At 35.2% G+C, this 15,179-nt stretch overlaps 1 protein-coding gene across 4 annotated transcripts in view; it reads left to right on the top strand.

Annotated features, from left to right (window-relative positions):
- NAALADL2 (N-acetylated alpha-linked acidic dipeptidase like 2) overlaps positions 1 to 15,179 on the top strand; it is a 287,821-nt gene that overhangs the window by 178,534 nt on the left and 94,108 nt on the right. The window lies entirely within an intron of this gene.

Raw genomic sequence — 15,179 nt, 5'->3', positions numbered from 1 at the left:
CTCTTCATTCTGCTTTCTTACATTAAAAGACTTTTTAGTTCTTTTTATCATTTTTTTTATATCGCAGAATCACAGAATGGTAGAAGCTAGAAGGCATTCCAAGTCCCTTCATCATCTTAGTAGCTCTCTATTGGACTCTTCAGTATGTCTCTTGTTACTGGGGGGCATAACTGGACAAAGTACTCCAAATATTTTTTTGTTCTTGAAAAGTCTAGTGTCTATGTCAACATAAGTGCTGATGCTGTGTACTTTTAATTGCAATTGTGAATTTAAGATTGGTGATTTTCCTCAATTCATTCCTTTTTGTTATGTTTCCAAAATGCATTTCAAACTTTCCTACTTCCGTTTCAGGTTCTAGCATCTTTGTTAATGTGCTTTGTATCATACTCTGTAGGAGTCGCTTCTTTAAAGAAATGTATTAAAACTGATATAAATTACAGCTTCTAATTCCTTTCAACATTATCTTCTCAACCTTGATAAAGATGCTCTTATTGTTATGGAGCACTTCATAAAATTGCTAGTAACTCTTCATTCAGTTTATCTGATAAAAGTTGGTGACTGTTCATCATGTTCTCTGTGTATTTTCCAAAAGCTAAGCATCATTCACTAAATCGTTCTCAACTGGAGGCTGTTATGTTTTAATTGCAGAGACTGACTGTGCTCAACCAGAAGGGAAATTCTATTCACATGGCATCTCTGCCACTTTAAGCAAAGAGAGGAAGGAAATGCCTGACACCTGTGGAGGGAAAGCTTCAGTTATATCAGAGAAGTCAGGCAAAATGTCAGGGAATATAAAACCAGTGATATGCGTGTTTTGCTGATGTTATATTTTTCTTGTGCTTCACATCAATATTTTCCTTTGAATTATCTTTTAATGTCTTATTTTTGTACTGGCAAGAGAACAGATTTTCCTCTGAGAAGTCGTCTTAATCTTCTCAGTTTTGACCTTTCCCATTTGTCAGTCGTTTATGAAATAAACTCTGCATTGAAAAGTAAAAAATTTCATTTTGGAATTTAGTATTATTGACAGAGCAGATTTTATATATAACTGGCTTATTTTTTTACAGAATCATATTTCATTGCTACTAGTGTAAAATATTTCAGATTGTATTTATCTATCTGTTCACTCTTTCATGGGATCTACAATAGTACATCAAGTACGGTTAGTAATCTGTGACACCCAACAAACCCAACAAACTCTGTTAACAGTACAACTTATGTCAAAGTTAGTTTCTGTTAAAGTAGGCAAAATGTTAGCTGATCTGTGCCCTTCCTTATATAGCTTCTGTGTTTAAAATTTTTCTAGTAAGCATTTTGAAGACATTAGCAAAGGCAGACTCATCTTAGCCTGTCTTTACAAACTGACATTTTGCTATTTATTGTCCATTACTTGTTATTTATTGTAACAAAACTTTTCAGTTATTTCAAAGAGAATCATGCACTGTTGTCAGCAGGAGTGTTCCTTGAAAAACTAGCAAGTTTTTTCCTGATACACCTGCTACTTTAATCTATATTTACTTTTATAGTTAATGGAATTTAGTGCTGTTTTGAAGAGAAAGTTAATGCCTTTCCAGAGCTGAAGAATTTTACAAATCCATATATTTACTTTGCATAGACAAATATCTTCAATGATTTCCTAAAGCAGGAGCAATAAAATTTTTGTTAATCTGTTACTTGTGTTTTATACTTCTGATTTCTTTAGTACGTGCAGAAAATATCTATACATTATTTTTCAGTAAATTATGTGCTTTATTCTGAAATGATGAACTAAGATAATGGCCTCTGCCTCATGAACTTCATGCAACTAAGATTACAGTTTCCAAGTAGAGGTTGTACTGTAGCCGACAATGGTGCTTAGCTGTTGCAAGATAACTGAGTCTCTTGCTTTAGAAGGGAGCAGCAGCTCTAGAGACTAATATTGCTAGGTTGTGTTGGGGTGTTTGAGCACCTGAGTTGTTTGTTTGTTATCTATAAACCATTCACTGAGTAACTCCATCTCTTCATGAGAAATGTAGTGTAGTTCTTGACCACAAAAGCAACAATGAAGATACTAGTATGTAAGAAGTCTATTTCATCTAAGTTCTGTATGTTATTTAACTGTTTAAGATAAGGTTGTGCATCATGCTTAATTACCAAAATATCATGATAAATAATCAACACTGTACCTGTTGTTTAATTTCCTTTTGCTATTTCAAGATATATGTAGAGTCTTTAATCGGAATACTTCTGTAAAATGTTAGGACACAACAATCCAATTAAGATTGCAAGACTGACTTTCTAAATAATCCAGGCTAGATAATTGTGCTAAAAAGCTCATAACCAATTGCAGATGTACTTTAGAATTACATTTCATCATAAAAAATTCTGTGGTGCTTCTCAGTGAGTTCTTTTAGAATTTTGCATTTGAAATAAATACCCTCTGGTTGTCAATTCCAGGTGTGTTCCATTTAGGGTAGCTACATCTGCCAACCTCAATCAAACCTCTGAAATTGCTTTCGCTGTTCTTTCTAAATTGCATGTAGACAGGAAGCAGCATGGATGAAAGTATCCTTGATAGAGAACCTCACAGAATGGCTTTAAAGCTAATGAGGGATTTAGAGAAATAAAAGTTGCTCTGAAGAGGCACTCCCAGGTTCAGAAATTCATCTGAATTATTTCAATCTACTGATTATTCTGTGGACTATTTACTTTTCTGGACTGAAGAATTTCCAGCCCTAGACTGCATATTCTAATTCAGCTGTAGCTTAACATTGTTGAAGATGTCAAGTTATCTGACCATAATAAAATGAGTTTGTTCTGCAAAGAAAATAAAAGGGTTGTGGCAGCTTGTGCAAAACATATCATGTGTCTGTGATTCAGAGTTGGGTCAAGGAGTATTTAGTATAGACTTTGTCTATTGCATGCACAATTTCTTACACTTCAGTCGGGTATTTCAAGTGCAGTGTTGGATAAGAATGCATAACAGACTCAGCATCAGTTCCTTCTGTTGCCCAATGAATCCTTTTGGCAATATTCCATGAAGAACACTGACTTATTGGGTGTCCAGCCACCTGACACAGATTCCCCCAGGCTCACGGAATCTAGTTTATTTCTTCAAAATAAATATTTTTCGTATGCATGTAGGAAACTGCAGATTACTTTACGAACCTTTGAATCTAAATGGAGGGATTTTATGCAATCAACCCTGTACATTATGTATATCTTCTTAAGAAACCGCATTTCTAGTTGCAGCTTTGAAAAAAATAAATGAAAGGTATTGAGGGCACATAAATATGGAGGACTCCAAATGAAACTGAAAAATAGTAGTAAATAAGCTTGTGTGTGTGTGTTTGCAGAGGTTTGTATTGTGCTAATACATCGTAGGAACAAAAGAAAATTAGCTTTATTTTCTGTGAGTTTGCTAGACTACAGGGAACCGACAACAGCAAGCGTACTTCCAACTAGTAGCAGAAAAAAAACACCAGTTTTCATTAGATTTTAAATAGGTTTGTTTCTGCCTTCTTTTATTTCTTCAGACTTGAACTAGAGTTGAACAAAAAAACCAGCTTTGAAATATCTACTTTCTTACAGTATAAGACAGAAAATTATTGAATAGATTTTTTTAAAGGAAGTATAATTGACTCAATGAATCTAAGATCTTATTAAACTAAGTACCTTCTGCTCAATAAGGTCTGATGACAAAATTATTATTTAAACAATCAAGTTTGCATACATTCATGGCTGGGATGGCTGTCACTGTCAACAAAGTAATTGAATATCTTTGAAAGGCCCTCTCTGTGCCTTCTCCTTGGCTACCTCTTTGGTTCTAGAGGTAATAGAGGTTTATCTAGTAAATTTCACTTGTTTCACAGTGCTTAATGCCTTTCCTCATAACGATGATATTGATGCTTGTGTAAAATCCCCATTCAAAGTAAAGGCACAATAAAAAAATCAAGTGGGTCTACTGACTAAAATAGCATTCTTGCTTTCTGTTCTGTTATTACTTAAATTTTAGGCTTGTGTACTGAAGTTGAACTGCAGTCAATAAAATGAAATTACGTATTGGTAAACTGAAATCATGTGAAGAAATACTTGAATTTTGTCCTTGTAATGAAGAGCGCAGTGGAAAGCTATACTGATCAGTCAGTTCTCACTTACTGACTTAAGTAATCTCATACAACGTATTATTTTATGAGAATGAAATGTTGTTAGCAGTGAGTGCATAGGAAAATAATATTTGTCCACCTTTTTTTTTTTTTCTGAGCAGAAAACATATTTGAGGACAAATTTCAACTTTCTTCTTACAAATCTATTGGAATGAAATAGATAATTACAAAACTGTGGATTCTAGATTGTCCACATGTATGAAATAGAGTACTTGTAACTGTAAAGAATTGTTCTGTATAGGCTGTCACTTTAATGAGATGGTGCCAATGGAATTTTCAAATACAGCATCTACCTAGATCACTGTGAAAGTAATGTCTCCTATTTATTTCCACTGAGGCTACAATATATACAAAGAGCACAATAACACTATTTGATAGTGAAAATTTTCAGCTACAAAACACTTTTTTTCAACATAGTCACACCCATTAGCTGATTTGCAAAGATGAGCTGATCAAGATGCTCTTCATTTTGTTGTGCAACAGCTGTGCACGGCCATCTGGAACACGGCTCATCTTTCACATCAACGTTGCCACTGCTGAAACACATCACCCACTGCCTCACACTGGCATCCATGTTTGGTCTCCTTCACAGTAGCATCCATGTTTGGTCTTCATAAACGTTCAGCAGCCATTCATGAATGCAAATTTTTCTACATGGAGGAATTCAAATACATACCTTTTCCTTCATTTGCATTTCCAAATTTAAGTGAATGTCGGTGGGAAGGTTCAGCTCCTACTGTCACACCACCAACATCCATTTCTGGTATCTTGGGCCAATGTAATAAAATAGGAGATGTGACTTTCAGAGCAGACCCTGTGTTTACTACTGCCAGTGTTGAGAAAGAGATGACATAACATAGCAGTGATGATTCCTTTTGACACATTGGTTTTATGAAAATCACTGCTTTAACACACTGTAGTTAGTCCATGTGTTTTTCTATTTGTATTCCTTGGTTTCCTGCATTCAACCATGTATCTGTATATTTGTCTGTGCTTTTGCCTACCAGTATGAAGGGGTCGAGGGCATCCATTATCTACTGTGAAGTCAGTAAGTTATTACTGATCTTTATCCATCTGTAAATTCGGGCAAAAATCTAAAACTGAATTGTGACCAAAATATAATAGAATCAGAATAGAGGCAGTGTTAGGGTTAGATTTTCAAATGTATTTTGAAATAAGTGCTGAATGAGATTTACAGCAATGGTAGAGTGATGCGGGAGAGTAATACTTTCCTATTGAAGAGGTCTGGGGTGAGTCTAGCAGTGCAAATATAGCATTCAGAGTCAAGGAATAGTGTTTACTCCATATGAGGATTTTCTTTGTTTGATTCAATTCTGTTATCTGTAAGGTGGAGATAAATGTTCTCTCTGCTTCTTGGAGGCATGTATGGTTCTACGAGTGTAGACTATAGGATTTAACAGTGATGGGTTAAAACAGATATGAGATGTGAACAGGTTTAAGATCTTGGATTTTGAATATGGGTGGGAAGAAATTTATCCCAGATTTACCAGATTGCTTGGCATTAACATCTACACAGGATCCTTCAGCCTCAGCTGCTCTGTGATTCTGCCTTTGTCAGCTTTTTAGGGGGCAAAAGAGCCTTCATGTAATATCTATACAATACTCTCTGTATATAATTCAATCTTTTCTGGTAATTTTATATGATACTATTATCTTTTCCAGAAGGGACTTTTTTCATAACTTTGCGGATGATGGCATATTTACTGTTCAGAGTGCCAGAATGGAAACGTGCTAATTTCTCTAAGGAGAAGCCTAACAGATGGCACTGAAAAGAGAAAGTAAGGGGATTTGTCTTAGTGATTTTTTTTTTCAAAAGTTAAATGCTAACTGAATATTTACAGTTATAAATGAACAATTTCAGAAATGTTTTGCTGATAAGAAAATGGACGTGGTTGTGAAAAGCCACAGAGCTGTGCAGACAGAGAAGAGAAAGCAATGCAGGCCATCCTGATTTGACATTCATTAGCATAGTATAGAGGCAAGAAGGAGGAAAAAAATTAATCCAGCTGTGTTACCTTAATACTAGAATGCAATCTGAGTTGTTATCTTGTCATAATATCTATTCAGAATAAATGTAAATACATCATGTGCTACTCCAGAAATGTTCCTGAATATCAAGTGAAAAATTATCACTATAGAAGTATTAGTCAATAAGTCTATGGAAACTTGCATGTGGTTTATTACATACTGACAGGCAGAGAAGGCATTTTGTTGAGTGACTGAAACCCATTCAGGAAGGAGTGAAATACATACAGAAGGCTGATTCAGCATGTGTGCAATGATTCTGCATTTAAAATAGAGTGATTCTTGTTACTTTTGGATCTGATGCTATGATTGTTTGTAGAGGCATCTGCCTGACAAGATCTAATCTGTGCTTAACATCTCATTTCTTATAAGTCACTGCTCAGCTATTAAATGTTTATGATAAATTTACCAGTTATTTTATAAACCAGACCCTTACGCAGTAACAAATTTGCTTTTTTTTGCATGGGGATTGTGGTATCAGGACCTATCTTATTAAAGTTAATGTGATACAGTGCTCCTTTACAATGAAGTTAGGTCAGTTTATGGTGGTGTTTTGTTGTTTTTTTTTTACTAGAGAAAGTTGAAAACTTTAAGGTTGTTGGTTGGTTGGTTGTTTTTTAAAGCCAATAATAAACTTTGAATTGATGTACGTGTTTAAGCATCATTCTGCATCAAGGAAAATTAATGCAACCAAGTGCAGGGTCTGTATCCTGGGTTGCATCAAGGGAAGTGTGACCAGCAGGTTGAGGGAGGTGATTCTGCTCTCATGAGACTCTTCCTGGAGTCCTGAATCAGGACTGTGTTGGCACAATCTATGGCAGTACTGCATGAGAAGAAAGGGTAGCAATCTATGAGAAAACGGGGAGACCTCAGAACCATTTAATGGCCATATGTATTGTAAAAAAAACAAAGCCAAAACATGATTTCACATAGTTTCAAATATGGAAGAATAAATTACGGATATATCTTACTGTAAGAGAAGCATAGTGTACTACAGGTAATGCATACACTTTTATGTTATTGACCAAATATATAGACAAGATGAGGCTCTGAATCATTGCAATGTTACTTACATGCTGTAAAGAAAGTAATTGGTATATCCTAGATGTGTCACTTACAGTGTTTTCTTAGAGATTTTCTATTTCCATTCAATTTCTTGTAGAATGTTATAGGACTTTTATTATTTTTAGTAATAATAAATCTCATTATTATGGGTGAGCTGGACGTCATGCTTGTTTTTATCCAGAACAGTCGTTTTCAGGATAGCATATGTAACTTGATGTATAGGCTAGCTGATGCAAACATACTTCACATTAAGCAAGAGTTATTTTACTATTTATAGTCTTGATCATCGCTGGAGGGAAGGAAATCTGTGTCAGTCTCTTGTTCCTATATTTGTTGTTTATTTCTCCTACACAGTGACCATCATCAGTACAGAAGAACAAGATTTAGTTCATGAAGGAATGAGCTAATGGGCCAGCCCATTAACTTTTGAGTGAGACAGAAATAGAGAGAGAATAGACAGAAATAGAGTAAAACAGTATATGTCTTGGAATGCTTTACAGGAAATATAATTCATATAGGAAAGGAAGCAGGCTCTTTTGTGCCTGTTTGCATGATTTGATACTCATGCTTGGAGGCTACCTGGATCCTTTTTGCAGGAGAGAGAAGAATTTTTGGTTATACTGGATACTGCTGTGCAAACATAAAATAAGCTGACTGATACCAGTCATTCCCTATTCTCATTCTTCCAACTGTCAGTCTTTCAAAAAGCCCCAGAGAACTTGTTACTTGCCAATTACTGTACCTAGTTGTAAACTAGAGAAAAGCTGTTCGCTCACTCTGAAGACCAGAGCTGCTGCATTATTGTAATTACTGCTTTTCTCACTATGAACTGCTGCCAGGCAGGAAAAGGAGATCGGCATCAAACACTGTAAGTTCTAGCTAGAATACAATACTGTAGTTGTAAAAAGTATTTTAAAATTATTTTTTAAAAGAAACACTATTTACTTATCTTGAAGGCAAAAGTATGGAAGTGAAAGTCTATTAATCCTCTTAAGGAGTGAAGTGCCTCTGTAAACTGTATTATAAACTATTAAGTGTGGGAAGAGTTTTGTGCTACTTACGTAGTACCTTAGTTGTGTATTTTGATGTTTTCAAAACTCTTGCTTACAAAAAGAACTAAGGGGAATGATCCAAAGTGAGGAACAGTGCATTTGCAGTGTTCATTCCCAGTCAAGCTACTGCTGTCAAGCTTAGTGCATCAGTTTGATTTGTGCTCCCTTGTGCGCACGTGGGCATACAACACTTCCCAAACTCTACTTTAAGATCACAGTACAGATAATAGTCTGGGAACAAATAAGACATTTGAAACAGACTTGCAGGTATGCTGTAGTTTTACCTAAAGGGAATGATTTATAAAAGAAATGTGTCTGATATTCAATATTTAGGATTTTTATCCTCTGCTATATTATGTTGTTACTAGGACACTGAAATATATATTAGCTAAGTTTAATCTATAGAAGAATTGCTCTTCCCTTTTCGCCACTTAGCGTAGGATATGTAATAGGAAAAATTTGACTTCCATGGCACTGTGTCTAAAGGAAACTTTTTTTTTGTCTAGTTCTTGTCATTTTAATGATTAGTCGTTATAACAAGCAAAGTGGAAAAGGGCATTCAAAGTGATGAGAGCACTGTGAAAAGTTTGGTGTTGTTTTTTTTTTTTTGTATTGTTGCTATAATTTTTTTAGAAGAGAAATGAAATAATTGGATGTTTTTGCATCAGTGTGTCAAAGCGGTTTTGCTGTTACAAAATAAATGTGTTGCTTTGTATTCCACTTATCTTAAAAAGAAACGAGGCTAACATATTTTAAAATATGTTAAGCAGACATTAAGGCAGAGTGATTTGTTCTGAGACAGGAGAGTGCAATTTTTAGGCCACTCCTTTGCTCTCCTCAGCTGGGATGAGGAGACACCACAAAGGTAAAAGTGTGAAAACTCGTGGGTAGAGATAAAGCTTTATCCAAGCTGAAGTAAAAGTAAAGCAAAAGCTGTGCTTGCAATCAAAGCAAAACAAGCAACTCATTCACTGCTTTCCATTGGCGGGCAGATGTTCAGCCACTTCCAAGCAAGCTGGGATCATTGTGTGTAATGTTTTCTTGGCAAGATAAATGCCATCACTTCAAAAGGCATTCACTTCCTCCTTGTTTCCCTCAGCTTTTATTGCTGAGCATGATGTCAAATGGCATGGGATGTCTCCTAGGCCAGTTGGATCAGTCCTCTCCAGCCCCTTGTGGTTGCCAATCCCTCACTGGCAGGGCACCACAAAGATCGGCAAAATTCATAGCTCTGTGCAAGCAGTACTCTGTAACAACTTACTGTCAGTGTGTTGTCACCACAATTTTAATCAAAAATCCAAACCGTTGCCTCATACATCAAAATGTAATATCTACAAAGAAAATTAACTGTATCCCAGCTGACATCATGACAATCTTGTACTTGATGTCCTGTAAAACTGCTTGGAAAGTCCTGACTGCTGGCTACTGTTAAAATCCTTGGTTACAGAATCAAAGATTGGTTGGTTAGTTTGTTTGCTTTTAAATACAGGAGAAGCGAATGTTTTTCTGTTCCTGTAATGCTAATGAATATTGAAGCAGTGAACTTCTAAACTGACAAATGTTTCACAATGCAGTTCTGCTGGATAATCCATAGAGAGCTGATTAAAGATGTAACAGGAAAACGATTATGATCACTTCTACTCCAAGGACTTCTACGCAAGGTTGTGCTCTTCTCTTGAATAATTTGTTCCTCAACCAGTTATTCTCAACTATCCTTAGAAAGATACTGTCCCAGTCTTTAAGCTAAGTTATTCTTCCTCCTATTAATGAAAAACATTTTGAGCATCATAGGGTGGTCAGCAAGATTTTTAGTACACAGCAGTCAGAATACCAGTTTCCACAGAACATAATTTGCTTTAGAAAGATGAAAGATAGACTTTATGTACAGAAAACAAAATATTTGACTTTTGACATCCGAATGTTGAGAAGATGTAGTATTTTCACTGAGTTTTCATTTCCAAAGTGCTTGGAGAGCAACATTTTTGGTCTGAATAAGCATTCTCGCTATATCAATTTAAAGCAAACAGGGACAGACGAAAACAATTTATTAGAACAATTTATTAGAACAGTGTTCTAATGGTGACTTTATGAAGTAAAAATGTACATCTTACTCTGTGATTTTGAAAATTGTAGCAGATAGGAACAATTTTATATCAGAGATTAGACAGATCTGAATTCAAAGAATCTTCTTGAAACAAATCTGCAATTTGGTATGACTGCACTCTTGCTAATAAAGCCAATGAAAAGTACATAGGAAGTCAATAAGAGTTGCCTTAAAAGAATGCTACTTTGTGGAGCTATTCACTGGAAGACCAAGGTGCAAAAATAGAAGCAACAAGAATATTCAATCTCTGCTGTAAAATAACCAATGTGACAGTGCAAGCCTTTTCTAGCAATATTAACTAGGAGTGTTGTTGACTGCTTCTTTGTGATGTGAGAATCTTGTCTTTATTACTAATATTGCTTACGGATATATTTGTAAACAACAGTAACTGAAGGTGCAATGAAATAGCTGCTGCATAGCAGAATTATTATTATTAATAATAGCAATGTGGGCTTAAGACCTAGAGTCACCAATCAGCTGATGGAGTCTTGCTGTAGCAAGCACTGTTCAAACCTTTCAGTCTTGGCATGGGGTTAGATGTAGGTCAGCAAAACCATAGGTCAACTATCCAGAGGAAAAAGAAATTGTGACTAGCTTCATGAAATCCAGTGGAAACTTAGCAGCTGCTGAAGACGTAAGTGCAGTTGTATGAGGATATATACATTCAAAGTACAAACTGTACAAATATCTGAGATATGTCAGTTTTTACATCTTTGTTTTGATCATAGTTAATATAAGATCAAGTGTTTTCAAAGGGCAACGCAGAAGACATGCTAGGAATGCTGAAGTGGAAGAATACCTCTTCCACAGACATGCGTTGAACTAACTGCTCACTCCAGGCAAATGAGTGACAGAGCCATCTTATTTGACCAAACACACTTCACTCTGTCCTTTACACCTTAATTTATTCTCATACTGTGCTTTGAAGTCCTTCTTGGAATTTCTATTCTCAGCATAAAACTGTTAGTCAAATTTCCATTAAGCTTAAGGTGAAAAATTAATGAGCCGTTCACTTCAGATATTTCAAAACTTTACTGCTCTATTATTGATGCAACAGAAAGTCAAAGATGTAGGTATATACAATTCTAGTTCAGTGTTCAGTCAGACTTTTTTGATTTGTGATTTTTTTTTTTTTTTTTTTGAGAGGTCATTAAAACAGTGTTTCAGGTCATAGACAGAATTACTGTAATGAATTTTATCAGTAAACTTCTTAGGCAGTTTTATTAACTTTCTGTTTTATCATATCCTGGCAGAGGGCAACTTTAATAAACAGCTAACGATGAAATATGGTGTTTTCTGAACGTGGAATTTAAATAGAAGTGAACAGGAAGTTGATTTCCATACTATAAGCTCTTACAAATAAAAGGTAAATTGTGCAACCCTGGAGAAGATGTGGATAAAGTAACATTCTTTTGAGTAGAGAAGTATGAGATTGTGACTAAATCTCTTCTGTTGATGATAAAATTGTGCTTTAATGTGCGATGATAAAATTGTGCTTTAATCCAGAATTGAGTGGAATATAATGCACATGTAACACTTGTTGGACACGTTAAATTGTCCTCATAAAGCATTTTCAGAAATCTCAGAATAAGTTACTAACATCAGCAAATTATGTGACATAACATTGTGAAATGTTAGGTTACAAGTGTGCAACCCAGACTGAGCAGGAAATGGGTTCGTCTGTGTTTACAGTAAAGAAGAAAACCCAAAACAGAGTCACTGGAAAAGTGCATTTCTTGCTCTGTGTCAGAAACTTTCTAAAGATTACCTCTTTTTCCACTCCCCCAAGTAAACTTAATAATTGATTAATGTATTTTTCTTTCTGTACTGCAAAATATTCTCTGGAGGCCTTCTTAAATGAGTAGCAGTTTTAGGCCTGGCACAGTTGTATTGTTAGAATTGCAGAGTAAGGAATTCTGTTTCTTGAACTATTTTGATGCTGTAAAATGAAATTTTAATTACAAGCAAAATCTTAATATTAAATTATTCTCAAAGCTTCTGTTGGGTTCCCAGATCCTGAAAGTGCTGTGTTGTCCAAGGATTCAGCTGGGAAAGATGATATGAGAACCTCACAAAGTGCTTAGTTGTCAGTTTCCTTGGGAAATCGAGTTGTGTTTTGCAGTTGATAATTGACCAAACCCACGATTTGAAAACAAACTGGAAGACTTCAGCCCAGGAAATCTCAAAATTGTTCAATACAGACTGCATTTCACATGGGGGATAGGTTTTGAATGTTTCTTGTTTGATTCCTGGTTACAATGCAGATGGCTTTGTATACATCTCGTAGGACAAAGATGCTCTTGTTTTGTGATTGCTAATAAATAGCTGGTAGAGGGAAAGTAACTTCAAAGTCTTTCCTTTAAGTGCTTTAGTATTTATTCTAATTCTTTTTTTTTTTCTTAATTAATTTAGTTTTTCCATTGTTAAGAATTCATAGAATCCAGGTGGACAGCTATCAGGTGGACATCTAATCTAGCACATTGCCTCAGAGGAGAGATGAACAATATCTGTGTTGTTCCTGACTGCTTTTGTAGATATTGTACCTCCTGTTGACACGCGTAGTCATTAATTCTTTTAATTCAGAAGTTTTTCTTCCAGATAAAGTAAATCTCCCTTTCCGTAGCTCAGATCAATATTTTTTGTCCTACCCATTAAACTGTACTTTATACCTTAAAATGATTTATTTTTTTAAACATGAGAAGTTTTCTCCTATCAGTTGTTCTCAAATGCGTGTCTTTCACAGTCTGTTCAGGTGTGAAGCTGAAGTTGTGGATAAATGGAGAAGGGATAGATGCTTTTCATTTACAGCATTTTGAGGTTCGTTGCTCCTGTAATATAGTCTGCAGATTGACAAATGGTAGACAAAATAGTGTCTCAGTTACATTACTTGGATGAGCATTTCAGGATTCTTTTTTTATTCTAGAAATAGACTGCTAAAGCTTGAGCAAATTGAATTTACTATCAATTCACTGAAGTAACATTCAGGGATTTTCAGCCCTGTCCAGCTTTGATAAGGCAAAAAAAAAAAAAAAAAAAAAAACACCTTCTGAATTATCACTTTTGGATCAGTTTCATCTTTCCACTTATAAGAAGTGAACACTGAAAAGATCTCTGCTATGTATTGAAGATGAATAACAGATTTTTCACCATAATTAAATGTTACAGCGTTGGTTGATTTTTGCATTATGATTGAGGGCAAGTTGGAAGATGTCTCAGGAGTTTCTAACACAAAAAATAAAACAGGGAGGATGCATATGCTTGTGTATGCTGCGATTCAGTAACAACACATCTGCTTGTAATTTTCTATAAGTTTATTAGAACATTTTCTGCTGATTTCTGATAGCTTCTTCCCCTTGTGATTGCAAGTCATACAGAATGTAAAGGATACCTCCCAGCTGTATAAAGGCCTCCATGTCAGCAGAAAAACATGTTGCATGGATGTTTCGGAGATAGGCCTTGTAACCTGAATCTCTGGATGGAAGTTTGGGAATTATTCCATCTGCACAGGCATGTTAGAAGGCTTTTAGAGCTTTGCAGAGCTGGTTTCTGCCCCATGCTGTGAACTTCCTCTCCCTTTCCATGCTGGGCTTTTTGTCTGCAAGAATATTTTTGCTTTCCTTGGGAAGATACAGTGCTTTTATTAGACCAACTAAGATATTCAGGAAAAATATATAAATGATTTGTCCCAAACTGTGTTAGAGCATTTCCATTTGCGGAGTTTGCCTTCTCCTCCAGTTATGTCAGTTGTTCTCCCAACATATCTTGTTATCTCCAGAAACCTTCCCATGCTTCAGTGTTGGCAGATGTATAGGGAAACTCATTTATTTTCAAATAGACATTTTAAAATATGCTTAAATCTTCAGCTATCATGATGCTTGTGCTGTTGTTTGTAAAGATGTTAAAGATGTAAATGAAATATTCTGATGCTTTCTGAAGTGTACCTTCTTCCACTGGTTATGTACCTATCTGCTCAGTGTGCTTTTATTCCACACCTCTTTCATCTGCACCTTCAACCTTCCATCATAAAAACAACTGCAATTATAAAATAAGGCAGTCACCTCAGCTGTGTTGAATACTCATTGAGTCAACGAGATGATCAAACTGTATTCTTTGAAATGGAATGTGTATATTCAAATTTCCAGGTTTCTTTGTACGTTAAAGGAACTACTCTCCATCAGCTTGTAGTATTTCATCAACGTGAATCCTCTGTGGTGTGTGTTCTTTTCAGAGTTCACAAAAAAAAGCTTTTTGTGTGAAAATGGCTTTCCTCTTAAACACGTATTGCTAAGTAGCATAACTTTTATAATATTTTCACATCTGCAGCAAAGCAAACAAGCTTATCAATAGCAACATCGTTCGGTGCACACAGGTACTTCTATTTGATTTCAAGCAGTTTAAATATCTGCTTTTCCTTTTAAAGTTGTGTTCAGTTCTTTCTTCAATTCAAAAATTGCTGCTGATCAGTAATTCTATTGTTCACTGATTCCTTTAACTATACAGTAATTTTTTTTGTTGTTAAATCACACACAATCTACTATCTGCTTGGACTCAGAAAAGCTTTTTTCTTGTGGAACTATTCCCTACTTAATGTAACATCTACATGTAATTTTGGGGTAAACATTCTTAAAGGAATATTTTTTCAGTAAGGTAAGAAGAAAATAGTGGCTGGTTTTCTAAATTAGATGTCTTAATCTGTGTTGTAGATGGTTGGTTTTTCACTTGGTTTATGCTTTATTCAGAAATTCTCAATTATAATTAACAAAATTG

Source organism: Tympanuchus pallidicinctus, unplaced genomic scaffold (genome assembly GCF_026119805.1).
Source record: "Tympanuchus pallidicinctus isolate F22 unplaced genomic scaffold, pur_lepc_1.0 scaffold22, whole genome shotgun sequence".
In the NCBI taxonomy this organism is placed as follows: domain Eukaryota; kingdom Metazoa; phylum Chordata; class Aves; order Galliformes; family Phasianidae; genus Tympanuchus; species Tympanuchus pallidicinctus.
The sequence above is the reverse complement of the archived record's forward strand: the minus strand, read 5'-3'. Positions and strand labels throughout refer to the sequence as shown.